Raw genomic sequence first — 15,989 nt, forward strand, 5'->3', positions numbered from 1 at the left:
GGACATCAAAGACGTTTTGTTCAGCAAGCCCTTCTTTGATTTCTTGTTCAGTGAGGTGGAGAAAATCGTTCTCTGAAATTGCACCACAGACTGTATTGAGGGATTGGTAGGCAGTGAAGGAGACAGGTATGTCACCCATGGACACAATACTGGAAAGTTTTGAGTGTTGGACACTATCTCGGTGTTCGAGCAGGAGGTCTCCACTAGCCATTTTTGTAACCTTGTGGTCTAAGCCCAAGGCACCCGTTAGACATTTCTCTACGATTAATGGGGAGATTATTCTGGCAGATTTTGCTGTTTGTTCGCTGTGAATCACCTGAAACTTAGGAAAACTTTGTTTCTTTGTGTAATGAACTTTTCAGTTCCCTTGGTTCACCCTCTCTTGAGAGGGCGATTAGTTGCTGAGAGATGGTTAGCCATAAAATATTTGTGTTTTTCGGCTACAGTGCCAGCCACCCACAACGGAGCCCAACTAGGGTACGGGACAGGAACTTGCTAGCAAGCCCTGCCCACGCCAGCTGTGCACCCTAACTATAACTAAATATGACTACTCAGAGTAGTTGGGCACACAAGGTTAACCCTCGCCACATATGAAAAGTGAAAAAAACTGAGAAGAGCAGAGTACACACTAAAGTTGTAAGAAAGAAGATAGGAAAGCGAAAGATGAGGGAGGATAGGAAAAGACAACTCTGTATGCTCAAGAACCCGTGTTAACATTCACCAATGCCTGCAAGCTGCAGACGCCCCCCTGCGGGGATGTGACAAATGCATCATGTAGACAAAGAAACTTGAAAGGGCTACCAAGCCATGGTTACTGATGTCGACCTGCAAGGGTCTTGATTATTGAGCTCTAGAGTGCCAGTGAAAGCAATCTGAACACAAAACTGCAATCATGGCACAAATTTAATCATTTTAGTCACAAACTACCCAGTGTTTTGTTGCACACTTGCCCTCATCAAATACGAGTGGTTGTCAAATATGCTCTCTTACCCACTGCTAGCATACTACAGTCCCGAAAACCGAGACATGGATTAAAATAGTGGCAAAAGGTGATAATGTGAGATACTGAAGCAAAACGAGATATAATATGATATGGGTGGTGCAATTCCTTGATTTACTCTGCAGTTCTACTTTTTCGTTGTGCCTGCAGACTACCCCATCGGCACAGGGGAATGGTACCGCAACAAATCTTGCTGCTTGGTACCGTAACAAATCATGGTACCGTAACAAATCATACTTAGACATGTCCCCTCAGGAACCCGTCCAGAGCTATGAGGGTATCGCCAATCCTGGACCGGACGAGGAAATTGTGGAGTCAGAAGTGCTTTCAGCCCATCACAGACCCCGTACTTCTTCCGCTCCTGGCAAGGATGGAGTCACAAATCGCACCCTGAGCAACCTCGACGGGAAGTCAGTGAGGGCGCTCACCGACTTCATGAACAAGTGCTGGCGGGAAGGGGAACTCCCTCAATCCTAGAAGCACGCGAACGTTGTCTTCATTCCGAAACCCGGCAAGAAGCTAGCATTACAGAATCTCAGACCCATCTCGCTTACATCTTGCATGGGTAAGCTGATCGAGCATGTGGTCTTCAACCGCCTCCAGGACCACATGGACGCCAACAGTCACTTCCCAGACACAATGCTAGGCTTTTGACCTCATATCACGACCCAGGACACTATGCTTTGCATTTCGTAAAAAAGTGCTTGGCCCAATCCTTAGGAAGAGAAATAGGGCAATCCTGGCTTTTGATATCTCCAAGGCATTCGACAATGTCGACAGCGAGGCGATACTAACCGCACTCTTCGGACTCAATGTAGGTGAACGAGTCCACAGCTATATCAAAGCCTTCGTGTCTGACAGGACGGAAGAGATACAGATAGGGACTCTGCAATCTGACACCTTCCCCCTAGGTAGTGGAGGAACCCCGTAACGGTCGGTACTCTCGCCTTTCCTCTTTAACATCACCCTAAACCTGATGACTAGAGCTATCTCGGCCATCCCCAACCTCTCACACTCTCTTTATGCCGACTATGTCACTCTATGGGTCACGACGGGTAGGGATGGAGAAATGAAGGAGACGTTGCAGGCGGCGGGTGACACTGTCGTCCTCTATGCCGGCAGCGTTGGTCTTCCATGTTCCCCACAAAAATCAGAGCTCTTGGTGATCAGGAGTCGCCCTTTGCCCAAAAGCACTCCCCTACCCTTTTTAGTGCATGTAGACAGGGTCCCGGTTCCAGAGGTAGCTACCCTCCGTGTTCTAGGCATGCCCATTCAAAACAACGGTAGGAATACTGTCACTCTAACAAACTCATTGGCTACGTCAGCCAGAAAAACAGGCTAATCTGGCATATTAGGAACAAGCAAAAGGATATGAAGGAGGCGGACCTCAGGGGGTTGGTTCAAGCCTTCACCCTGAGTCGTATTTCTATACCTATACTCTATATTCTATGCCTTACTTATATCTCCATCAATCAGAAAAGGACAAAGTAGAGTGCCTCATCAGGCAAACCTACAAATCAGCCATTCATCTCCCCAAGTGTACACCCACTGAGACTTCTACAGCTAGGGATACACAATACGATGGCAGAAATGGTGGAAGCCCATGGTGTGGCTCAGTACGAGTGTCCATCGAAAACCCTAGGGGGAAGAAGTACACTGTGAGAATTGCAGATTGGATACGAATCCACACATAGTCCCATAGGCCAGCTCCCCACCGATATACACAAACAGCTCTATATTAAACTCATCCCCAAAAACATGCACCCTGAACACCACGCCGCAAGGCGGAAGGCGCAGGCAAAAGCACTACACAAGAACTATTCTCAGTTCCAGGAGATGGTCTACATTGATGTCGCGGAGTATCATAACCAGGAAGCGGCTTTCGCAATAGGGATAGTCGGCAACTCGGGCAACCTCCTTGCAGCGGCCACTTTTAAGAGGCCGAGGAGGCAGATATCGCTCAGGCCATCGCCTCAAGGGAGCTGAATATATTTTCAGCGATTCCGAGACAGCCGTGCGAAATTTTGCGAAAGACAGAGTCAATGCTGCCACCATGTCTATTCTTGAGAGACAGTCCAATGTAGCACCTATCCGCCAGATTAAAATCATCTGGGTGCCTGCGCGCTCGTCCCACCCGGGGAAAGAAGCAGCCGACGGTTTTGCCCGAGGTTTCGTCAACCGGACCATGACCTGCCCAAATCTGAGGCCGGCCAGGGAGCGCATGGTCACGTATCACAACATAACTATGCACTATTATAGTAATAGACTTAAATACCCAACGCCGATAAGTCTTTGACCAAAGCTCAGCAGGTGGCCTGGAGACAACTCCAGACAAACACTTTCCATTATGTATCCGGGAGTATTCTCGCCCCAGTGTAAGCTATGTGGTCAAGATTGGGCCGACGTAGCGCAAATACTGCATGAATGTCTTCGGGACACACCACCGATGTACCTGCAGCTCCAAAACCGCGATGATTGGGAGGTTGCGGTGCTCAGATCCGACCCGAGGACCCAATTCCGTTCCGTGAGCAGCGCTTTGGAAGTCGCCGAGCGCCAAGGGCTCCTGGCCACATCAAGCGCCCAGCAGTGAAGCAGGGAAAGAAAAAAGCGCAATGGAGACCTCACTCGATCTACAAAACAACACCTTTTAGTGAATTTTGACGAAAATATTGTTTTTACCATCGCCAACATGCTGATTTTCGCGCCTATTGAGGCAAAGTGATAAGTTCTGCAAAACAATGGTTGTGAGGTGCCTGCAATGGCAACCCTTCTTCTCTTTCTAGGCAATGATCAAATCTCCACGAAGATTTCCTAAGTTGCACAGAAAATTTTCTGTTGTCACCGGCCTCCGCATCCGCACAGCTCAGGAGATAGCAGTTCTTAACTATAGGTTAGTGGTCTTGCGAGTTTATGCCTATACAAATACTGACGCCGAGATTGGATGACTTTTACTAGGTCAACTCCCTTTGCCTCTCTAATAGGGGTGTGCGAATACGAAATTTCGAATACAGTCGACGACAAACAATACTGAAACCTCATTTTTCGGACACGCTTGATCATTAGAACTTTTTGCGGCACCGCGACATGGCCGATGGAAACAATGTATAAGAGCTCCTGAAATCTCAAACCTAATGCACATGACTGCTCGATATTTCGGACCTCGTTCGCACTCGCCGTCAATACCCAAGCCACCATATAATGTGTACAGTGGAACCACATCACTTCAAACTGCAAGAGAGATTGAAAACGTGATCAAATAAAATGAAATTCAAGCTTAAAGGGGGTATCTTGCGATACTGAAATTCTGTGCGAGTCTACACATTGCGCCAGCATGGTGTCGAATTTGTACGGTTCTTGAACGTCTTCCGGCGCACGAACTTGAAAAGCAGTCAGAGTTCGCGGAACTCATCTATGCCGAGTCTTTCGTCTCGAATACGGAAAGAAGTAGCAGCGAAGCGCGTGGGAGGCACACGGCTTCACGGAGACGGTGAGCGCGGGAGGAAATAGTGGTGCATTTCAAAGCGAGGTCAGCATACCCGCGGCAAAACGCACCGCAACCCTGACTTTTCTATCGTAAAACCGTAAACAACTGGCGTTTCGATGGCAGGCAAGACGGCCCTCATTATACGCAAGTCACCGCAGAGTGCACATCGCCGAATACGTTGCAGATTTTGGCTCTAGTCGCTAGGCCTAATGACGGAGGCCAACACCGACGGAGCGCTTGCTACAGCCGTTTCTGGGTTCTTATTGTTTTGCCACCTTCGCGTTCTCATTCTGGGCCAATTGTACTATGGCGTAATGCAGTTCCCACAGCGGCGTGTTCGCTTTCCTTTTTATACTTTGCCCCAACCTGTGCGTTCATTAGCGACATGCCGAGGGCAGCACAGCCAGGCCGAGCTCATGAAAGCGGTCGCCGCCCGTCTTCTGTGCACGTATCGCACGGCGAAATTTAGTCATTAGGAGCTTTAGAATGTGTGCAACTCAAGTGACGTGTTCCTCCAGCGTAATAGCAATAAGCTCGGAATTTTTTTCGGTGAAATTTGATTTTCAAGACAGCCTGATTTTTCGTTCGTTATCGCGGTCGCTAGAGGGTCTAAAAAATCGGTCGTCAAATGTACCAACATATTTGTTGTTTGTTTCACATTCTATTCGAGGAATGGATATTCGAAAATTTACGAATACTTGGCAGTGATCGAATACTGCACTGATTTTCAAAAATTAGTCCGTGGCAAAAAACTATGTGGGCAAATTAAAAGTATAAAATGTTAAGATAAGTTTGAAGGCATCCTCTTTGCTTTCTTCTCAGTTATTCATGGCGTGGACCTCAGACATTTGAACTCTGATCGGTTTGAATCTCATACAACACCAAGCGGGCTTCTGCAGATGATAACAAGGTGGCTGACCACCAGTCAACAAACACAGTGAAAGCATTTGGTTTTTCAATTAATCCTACCGATATATTTTTTCATAACAAATGCCCAAATCTATAGCCCTAGTTCTCTCAAATTCAAAACTCAAGTGAGAGCTCCATCATGTTCAGATCACTTGTGACATCTAGGAAAGCTGACTTGCACAAAATCACACGGGATACCCGAAGGGGGCCTCCATTGAAGTGCCACTGGTGGGGCAACCATTCTCTAAAACCCCATCGTTTTGTATCATCTTATGTAGCCCATGCACATATAATGAGGGCGTAATGGAAGGCATGATGAAGATATGAGCAGAGCCCTGTGTGTAATAACAGACAGCCGCAGTGGTGGCTTACAGGTTATGGTGTTTGGCTGCTGACTCGAAAGACGTCGGCTCGGTCCCGGCCGCGGCAGCCGAATTTGAATGGAGAGGAAATTCTAGAGGCCAGCGTACTGTGCGGTGTCAGTGCATGTTAAAGAACCCCAGGTGGTTAGAATTTTCAGGGCCCTTCACTACAGCGTCCCTCATAGCCTGAGTCACATTGGGACGTTAAACCTGCATAAACCATAACCATGAATAACAGCCAGGCAGCAGTTTTAGTTTATGAGTTCCGCCAACAGACTGCTGCTATCATCAGAACAGAGCTGTGCACTGCTTTCAAACACCGACAGACGTACTGCTGGTTCCATCTCTGCCATACACAAGCAGACCACATCATGGCCAGTCCTTTTGCTGAACCCGGCGCAACAACGCAACGAGAACACATCAACCGAATTCTTAGATGTAAACTTTCCGCTTGCATTTTTATTGCCAAGCTATCTCAGTTAACTTGCTTTATTTTTGTAATGATGGTAGCTAGTGGAGCATTAAGTACTACCATTTGCATGTTAATTAGTAGTACATAAACTCTTCCCACTGACTTAAATGCCATGTTATACTTGAAGTGACTTCTTACCCCGCAGGACTGGCAGAATAAATAACCGTTCTCAAAAACAACTTCCAGCAAAAAAAAACGTTAAAACTTACATTTTGAAATAAACACCGGAAAAATTGTGCAAAATTTAAAAAGTTAAAAGCTCAACCCATAAAGACAGACCAGTTCTGATATACATAATTATCATTGGCAGCAGCAGCCCGACTATGCCAATTGCAGGGCAAAGGCCTTTCCCAAGTGCCTCAAATTAACTCTGTCCTGTGCCAGCTACAGCCATATTATCCCCACAAACTTCTTAATCTCATCAATCTGCCTAACTTTCTGCTGCACCCTAATATGCGTGCCATCTCTTAGAATTCATTTCTTTACTCTTAAAGACCATCGGTTATTTTGACTTCACATTACATGCCCTGCCTACAAAAAGTTTTCTTGTTTCATTAACGCGTGTTCCTTCAGCAACTCTGCTCTCTCCTGTCGCTGAACAGTTAGTGGACCTGGCCTAACAAAAGATCCCTATCATCAAGGCCACATATGTCATGGACAACATCACATGAATATTTATACCATGAGTGGGATCGTACGGTTACCCGGTAGCCTGCAGGCCAGGAATTCTCTTGCTATATAAAGTTTTGCCACCACCGCACCTATCATTTTTTTTCTACAGCTTGCTGCGTGGTCCTCAATTTAAGTTGAATCCCTTTCATTATCCTCCACGTTTCTGACCCGCAGGTGAATACAGAACACGTACATGCAGCACAGGCGCCAGAGGATGCATCCAGCTTCAAAGGTAGTGGCACTGTGGTGCTACTGCAAACTGCCTAGTGTTAATCTGATGTGTGGCCATTAGTGCCCTCCAACAAAACTAAGTTCAACCACCTCTGTTCTTGGTACTGCTTGGCATTTTCTTCCTGCTCAAGGAACAAACGTCCAGTGGCTCACAAGATCTACCTAACCCACAAAAATATCTGCACACAGAGAAACAAATATGACCTCACCTATTTTTTGTGCAATGCCAAGAGGTTAGGACCATGTCAGCAAATTGGAAGGTGGCCACAAGGTCATTAGCACAGCACGGGCCACCTTTATTCAGCTCTGGAAAAAAAAAGAGGACAATAGTACGGGCTTCTTAGACAGATTCTGTGGTTATGCAAGCACTCAGACTCATTCATGCGGCTACTGCTCTTGTTCACCAACCATTACCATAGCAGTACTAATCATGAGCTTGTGCAGTTGACTCAATAAATTATAAATTGAAAGGGTCTAAGAATTGGTCTGAAATGTGCAGTTTGATTTAAGTGGAGCCCCTTTTATACACTTGATGCTGACAGAACCAAAGTATACGTTTCAATAAATCACAAGTCTGAATAAAGAGAGGTTGAATTAACAAGGGTCCATAGTATATCCCACAGTATGCAAGACAATTGACTTCTTAGGCCGAGTCCAGCTATGTCTTTGAGCAACCAGCACACTCAAAAAAATTACAGCTGCCTACCTTCCGGGCATGAGGAGCGATCAAGATTAGGAGTTTTGCGAAAAAAGATAAACCCTGAAAAGGTGCGAGCTGTATGCATACAAATGACAAAATTGCACTCAAAATGATCCTATGAATTCCATGACAGCACTTTCAGGCCATTTCAACCCCTGGTTTTGCAGAAAAAAGGGGGCACACAATTGTGCAAATGACCTCGAAAAAGGTCCTCAAAAGTGGTATATATTTGTACCTCAGTCTTTTGGATGTATAAAGTTAGAATTGATTATTGCTTCAACAAGTATTATGAGAAATTTGACTGATAGAACAGGCTCAAAAGCTTAACAATTTACAATTTCCTCAAGCACCTTTTTTCCCTCGCAAAACTGGGCCTCTCTGTATCTCTTCAATGCCTGTGTAGTTTCTCATCATTCCTCCACAGTACCATTGAACCAAAAATGCCATGAGCACGTTGGGTGTTGGGAAGGTAAGTATCCAGGAGGCATTATTCCTAGCTTTATTTTTTCTTTTGAAAGAGTTACACCGCCCCTCCAACACAGCCATGCTGGGGTGATATATATCTCCTCGAAGGAGGCGCTGAAATCCCATGAAGCCACTGGCGTATGAGTGGCAGGCCTATCCTGGTTGGAAGAGACCTTGTGGGCCAACCGAGGTCGACAGAGCCTCCTTCGAAGTTGGCAGGGCAGCTTTTGCTTCCTCTGCCAGGGGGATGGATAAACCTGATGGCACCCCACTTGGCGAGGGCTGGGCAGGCAATGGAAAATCGTGTGGTGCACCACGCCATCGCACCACATCGGCAAAGTTTGTGTTTTGAGCTATGAAAAGAAGCTTGCCCGCTTTCATTTGTTCTCTTGCCTCTTTGAATGCAATTTTGTTATTTGTTTTCAGTGTAATGATTTATTTCTCTATTTCCATGATGTTATGATCATGAATAGGCTGGGTGATCTAAGCCAAAGTTCATAGAGTGACGTGAAGCAGTGCATTTTTCGGAGACATCCTTGGTGGAAAATTTTTGCACGTTTCCCGACCCCGGCAGCTCTGTGAGCTTTACCCAAACCGTTGGCACCTCAAGCAAATGTGTAGGTTTGGGATGAATGTATGATGTATGAACAGGTATTTTCATGTATCCTACGTCTATTGAGTCAGGCAGTGTAAAGGAGGCAAAGGTGAGGACGATGTACTTTGTGGGGATTTCTTGGTTATCTTTTAGATTTTTATCCTGTGTATGTTAGATATGTTTTGTTCTTAAGTACTTCCAATATTTCTTCTTCTATAAGACAGATGAGGTCATTGTCAGATATTACACCATGCACAGTATTCAGGGACTGGTGGGGTGTGAGAGCTATTGGGGATTCTCCAAACGAGACAATGTTAGAGAGTTTTGGCAGTTGGGTGTTGTCGCTGATTTCGAGCAACAGATCACTACTGGCCAACTTCTTCGCCTTGTAGCCCAGGCCTAAATCTTCTGTCAGAGACTTTTCAACAAGGTAGGATGAAATCATTCTGGCTGTCTTTTCTTTTCATTCACTATGAGTTATGTACTATTTGGTAAAAGGTTTCCTTTTCAAGAAAACTTCTGAGGTTACATCAGTCTGCCTTTTTTTGGCGATGGCGATCATCGTGTGAAAGTGGTGAAGCCATAAAATATGTTTTGTTTGGCTGCGATGTCCGGCACCCACCATGGGGCCCAACAAGGGGACAGGACAGGAACATCGAAAATTGTCCTGCCACAGTCACCTGTACCCCGCCACTAAAACCCAGTATGAAGTAACTCCGGATAGCTAAACAGAATTAACCCTCACCGCTTAGAAAAGGTCAATAAGAGAGGAGAAGACAGGATAGTTGTGAGAAAAAGATTGGAAGGAAAAGATGGAGGTGAGGACACGAACGGGCGACTGCCGATTTCCCCGGTTCAGTCAGGCCGGAGGTGCCGTGCATAGGAAACTGGGGCCAAAGTTGTGTGTTGCCACTGCACAGGGGCCTTAAACGTCTAAACACTTTGCATCGGCTCAACCACCAGGATCCCCTTTTCCCTGGACACGGCTGATCCACGCACGGCTAAGCGCGGGTGCTCGGGTCCGTGGTGAAGCACTGCTCACCATAATCCTCCTGTGGGGATGCCCCTGCAGATGCCAGGAACCCGTGGTGTAGCAACTCACCAACGTCTGCACGCTGCAGATGCCACTGTGGGGCCAAGCTTCTAGTATGGTATTGGTTTCCAGTGTCCAAGTATTGGATACATTGGGAAAAGCAGTTCCATGATGGAAACACAGGACATGCGCGTGGTGTCAGCAATCTGGTTATGAAGCGTTCCCCAGGCTAGTGTTTGCTTTCAGCAGCGATTCTTACTGAGCTACTGCACAGAGTAAAGAAACAAATGTACAACTGGTGCAATAAAAAAGATGATTCATCCTAGGTTGAACGTAACTTCACATATGCAGAACGAACACGAAACTGCTGCCTAGGCATTAACAAAGATAGCGTCGAAGCGCAGTAGTCGTCACGAGTGCATTTCTGGGGGAATTTTGCACTCGCGCAAGACATGTGTTGTAATGTGACCAGGGGATCGGCTGACTGACGCGCTACCGGCTGCGGGCCACCAACACAGCCGTCCGCCAAGAATCAGCGTCACAAAGCTAAATAAAATGCAGAAACCCCGTTGGCATACGCGGTACTCTCACAAATATTAGCCCAAGCGAGCTGCTTGTAATCAGAACTTGATGTCACACCTCAACGGCTTCGTTTTGCACAGCACATCACAGCCCTGGCAAGCATTTCGAAAGGCCCTGGTATGCACAGCATGTGTACGAGAGCAGATGATGCAGCGGTACATTTGTCACACTAATTCTGGGGCCCACATGACCAGGTTTGCTGCTCTTCCTTGGAGTGACGTCATAACAAAACCCAATGCTCACCCACCAAAACTGAAAATGCCCCTGATAAATAATGCAATTATAATTTATTGCACATATATATGAATCACCGTGCACATATTGTGTCCTGGGGCAATACCCAATGTTTGAAAGAAAAAACCCGCTAACCAACAAAGTGGCGTCTCCACCCCTTAAGTGCAGTAAAGTTGCACAGTCATCGAGTGCTATTTGCAGTTTTTGCAAAGAAGCCTTCTTCAAGGGCAGTTCGAGTGATCTTTTTCTTTTTGGAGCGTTAGATGAAATTCAAGGATGCAAATGCATGAAGCCTATCAGTAAAGCATTACAAGTTTTTTTTTCCTGTCGTTTAAGGTGGTGGTGAATGACTGATTAAAGCCACGACAGTGTGTAAGTTTCTTCTCAAGCACCAGCGCAGAGAAGGTCGGATATAACGTCACATTCAGGAAGACTTCAAACACCTGTTGTTATCCCCCAGAACTGCCGTGCCTCGTTGAATGTTACCAAGCAAGGCTCCATAGGCACTAACTTCGATGGCATTTGTTTTCTTTACAACAAGCGTTCCTGCATTGGAAATATACAGCTCTTTTATGACGTCATCACGTGCCCCGTACCTACCAGAAAACATCGCTGAGGAACTGAACGCAGTTGAGGGTTTAATTGGCGATTACATCACCATATCAAACGCCACCGCAATAAAAGAGCAAGCTTCCTTTGCAAATACCACACTTTCGATACCTCTAGGCTCATTGAATTATAAAACCACTTGAGTGGCCTTTTTATGTGAAGCCGCTGCTTGAGAGGCTTCAGTGCTGCTTCAAAACTTTCAAATAGACCGCTGATAAGGTGTTAATTATTTTCAAGCACCTTTGCTTTGACACTCCCGATAGTGCGCACATAGTACAGCATTTAACTGAACTGCAAAAAATGGTTGTAGCCGAGAAAAGTCGTTCTCAAGAACACGAGCATTCCCGAACTTTTCACCCAATTCGTTTTCCATGATGTGAACAGATTAGTTAAGCAGGTTTTTGGGAGGCCATTACAATCTGACCTTCGGAGAACTGGGATGATTCTTCTGGTCCTTCCAAGTCCGCATTAAATAGTTCACAGTAAAGTACTGCTGTAGGGCATATTAATTTATTTTATTCTTCGGTACATTAATTGGTTTCATGTTCTAAGGCTCATATCACCAATTTTTATGGTGGCATCACGAGTTTCATACTTTATGCTGCCTTCTAAAACATACATTTCTGTGCAGACCTTTATTCTTTTCATGCTGGCCACACAACTCCATGTTGAAACAAAATAGTTTGCAAAGACGGCCCACAGTTTTGAAATTGCTCACGACAAGTTGCTTATTTTCTTCGCATTGAGCATATTGTGTATCTTAAAGGCAACTCGTGCGCTTTCGAAAAATTAAATGGCTATTAAAGTAAATACTGGTTAATTCTTTCCAAAAATTTGACATCAGGTGCAAAATGACCTCGCGACTCCGAATATAACAAAATTGAAAAACCGTTTTTTTCTCGCGAATTTTCGGCCCGAAAGAGCCATGTCCCACCTTAACTGCGACTGTCGCGTGGTTGCTGTTTTTAGCTGTGTGCGCACTGCGTTGCCATCCCGCAGGAAATGCATCGATCAGTTTATTTTCACCATCAACGGTGCTGAGGGGCTACAGAGAAACAAGCATAAAGATTAGCTCGACACAGTCTGCGGCCCATGCATGGAGACACACAGAAAGCATTGTACCAAGCAAAGAAATGAAAAAATACGAAGCGAGCACTCGACAAATGTTATTCGCTTGAGATGAATACTTTACTATTCAATCGAATATTCAAAAAAGCCTCTTCTGGAGGGCGAGTGGTGGCTTTTTGAGTGCAGGTAGGTGGAGAGCTTTGGACAAAGGGGCTTTTGGGTCATTATAAAGCAATACTGCTGAAGCAGTAAAAGAGGCTAAAAGCATGCCTGGTATAGAAGCCAGACGACAAACTCCCCGAGATTGTCCAAGTCCCTCAGTTCCGAGAGGTATGCATGGTCTTCATTACCAAAGTCGACAAACCTCAACTGGTACTGCAACAGTGAGAGACCGAGAGAAGGGCAAGAATTGACAGAGGGTCCGAGAAGACAGCCGGTCCCAGATATTTCGCTCTCTGATGAGATGGCGAAACAGATGCATGAATATGCTGCATCTGGTGCCATCCACGCTAGCGACACGCTTCTTGCGACACTTCGCCGCTAGCCAGTATGCTGACAGCGCACCACTCGCTCGGCGTCGTTTGGCCCAGCTCGCTCTGCCTCAAAGCCGCAGCAGACAGTGCTTTGAAATTAGTCACTTCCTTTTGTCATAAGAGGTCTAATCCTGTTGCCAGGACACCATAATTAGAATAACCTCTCATTAAAATTAAGATACAGATGGTTTCCACAGCACCGATCAGCAGCGAAGCACACCAGGCTAGGGCTGCTGCCAGCCTTTGGCCAGACAAGTTGGTTTTACCAAACGACAAGCTGTGCACCGAAAGTTGCCTTTCTCGCATGACCGAGGTATCACGTCGTAAAAGAATACGAGAGATCGAAGGCTACCCTGAAGCAAACCCCGCGTTTAGCGTTTACTTCTTCGCGTGGTATCACAATGCCAATGCTGTCAGCAGGTGTCCAAAGCCACGCAGCAGACATGTCTCCAAGCGTGGCAAGTGACCCCTGGAGCACTGGTCGAAAAACGCAAACAGTGCCGACCTTTAGCAAGGAAGTTTCAAGGTGGTGCTCTGACTGTTAAACATAAACAATCATTCGATACATGCGGGTCCGATATGTCTGGGGTCGACTGTGTTGACTTTTGCCATCCTGAGTGCATCATCCAAAACAACTGCCACAATAAAACGTTGAAAATCTCATGTTGAGAAAAAATTGTGCACTGCCCGAAATTAACATTACAAAAAGCACATATTCATGTATCAGAAGTGGATGTAAGCAAATCCATAGTTTGATGCTTGGGCTTGCAATGCGTTCGTGCTGATTATCATCATGTAGGGTTTGAAGCTACAAAAGCAGCTATGACTATCACACGTCGAACACAGCGTGACAAATTTCAGTTTTCTTAAAGGACTAAATTTCCCAAGTACTCTATTCACATGGTCCTCAGGTAGTTTTTCATTAAAACAAATTCAACACTGCACGTTCGTAACAATCAGATACAATTCTGAAAACACGCTATAGGTGGGCACACGTTAGAATAGTAATTAAGGTACCTACGATTTATTCAAAACTCTTTTTAGTAACCTGAAGGATCTACTAAGACATATTCTCCTGAAGTCAAAGATAACAAGCTAGACAAAAGCTTGATAAAATGCTGGTTTCTTAGATTATTCAAGTTTTGTGCACCAGGAAGTTATGAGCTCTCTCCATAACTCCCACATATAGGTTCTAAATATAGGTTTTCCTCATGCTCCACATATAGGTTTGGAGTTTTGTGATCATGAATCTGTGTACAAGGCACATGTGCTTGAAATGCCCTCGATAATGTAAATAATAATAAATAGTTATAATATATAACTATTTCTTATAGTTACCTTTCGAACTATAGCCGTTAGGCCACTGGTCGCGATTAGAGTCTTGTAGCCGGTCTTTAGTAATAGCGATATCAGTTTTCAGAATTTCAAACACGTTTGTCCTAAGCGCCGTGGCTCAACAAAGTTTGGCTACATCGTGCCAAAACAAATGCTCTTCAGAAAAGCACGTAGGCAAAGCAAGCCTTCTAGTGCACGTAACTAGTTAAAAAAACCCAAATTTTCTCAAGCCATAGCTGCCGTCTTGCCTGAAAAAGCCCATTTTCAAAAATTTTGGTTCACCTCGGCTGAAACACCTGGCATACTTAAGCGAAGAGCAGTGTAGCCTTGACAAATAAACTGCAAGAAATGGAGCACTAGAAGAAGTGAAGCGCAGGCATCCAACAACTCTAAGTGGTCCGCTGCAGGAATGTGCAAACATTAGCAAGCTGACAACCCAGCCACATACATTTCCAGCGCGAGGTCCCGAGAAATCTGCCCTTGGATCTCTTCTCAGGACTGCAAATGCCATTTACAGATTGATTTTTCTTTTTATATGCCTCTCTTAGGGCTCATTCACACTTGAGAGTCGCAGAGATCGCGCGACCAGCAGTAGCTTGCGACTACACCGCAGTTCGACAACACCAATGTTCACACTTCAAGGGGGACCTGTGTTTCGCCTTCTCTTTCGAATCTCGTTTGAAATGAGAACTCTTGGGAATGTCGCCGTTCGCGCGCTTTCGAGAGTTTTGTCTGCATTCGCCGTGACTCCTGCACTAGCGCTAGGCCCTCGAAAGTGCTCTGGTCCCTCGATATTAGCAATGTACTGCGACGACCTGAGCGAAGAGGAGGATGTAGCGGCAATGTGCACCGCGGCCGTACAAGTGGCCTGCCAGCCAGCCTAGATGCCGGCCGCTAGCGTCAGAAAAATTCGCTAGTATGTTGTTTGTTCCCGTTCATTCCATGCTCTGGGAAGTCGAAATTTAAAAATGAATCAATTTTGAGGATCGCTGACCAATACCGAGCAGCTGGATACAAGCAATTTTCTTCTCATAGGCGCGCTTTGCTGTTCTTGCCCAAAGCGGCTCGATCGCCTGGCGTCTGCTTTTTCCACTGCTGAAGGCGTCGCGGAAATCGAGCATATTCTTATATTACCATGAGACGGGGTTCACAATAAATTCGTGACGAAAGTGGCATCTTGGTTACAGCGTTTGTCAGTTCCGAAACGCACTCAGTTGCGGCATCGACGTGAAACCGGCTAGGCTTAGCGACGACTACGGCAGCCAAGCAGTTCGTCGATCGGCGCACCCGCGAGCGGCGTCGTTGCCGAAAGCTCGGCTCGCTCGCTGATTGGTTCAGCGGTTTGCGACTCGCAGTCGCGGGGCTGCAAAATCGAGCAGCGAGCGACTGGCCCGCGACTGTCGCTTTTCAACCAACGCGACCGTTTGCGCCTGTCGCTTTTCGACCAAAGCAGTCGCGCGACCTCTGCGACTCCCAAGTGTGAATGGGTCCTTACACATTACTATGCAAGCTCTCCTTGCGCACTCGGTTAAGCACAAAAAAATGCACATCGTCATGCACTCCTTGCAGGCAAGAGGTGTGGCTGCGCTGTTCAGATGGAGGGCAGACAATAATAAACTGTCTATTTCACGCGGACTTCCCGGCTACTATGTTCACTGGCTGGTGCACTCTAGAGCGCAGCTCGTAGGCGCCCATTCCTGCGTTC

General features: G+C 46.1%; 1 protein-coding gene across 1 annotated transcript in view; it reads right to left on the reverse strand.

Moving 5' to 3' along the window:
* LOC144129603 (uncharacterized) overlaps nucleotides 1-15,989 on the reverse strand; it is a 71,608-nt gene that overhangs the window by 12,046 nt on the left and 43,573 nt on the right. The window contains exon 2 of the mRNA XM_077663728.1: nucleotides 7,340-7,436. The gene's annotated coding sequence lies outside the window, so the exon portion shown is untranslated. The remainder of the gene's footprint in view (nucleotides 1-7,339; nucleotides 7,437-15,989) is intronic.

Source organism: Amblyomma americanum, chromosome 1 (assembly GCF_052857255.1).
Source record: "Amblyomma americanum isolate KBUSLIRL-KWMA chromosome 1, ASM5285725v1, whole genome shotgun sequence".
NCBI classification, from domain to species: domain Eukaryota; kingdom Metazoa; phylum Arthropoda; class Arachnida; order Ixodida; family Ixodidae; genus Amblyomma; species Amblyomma americanum.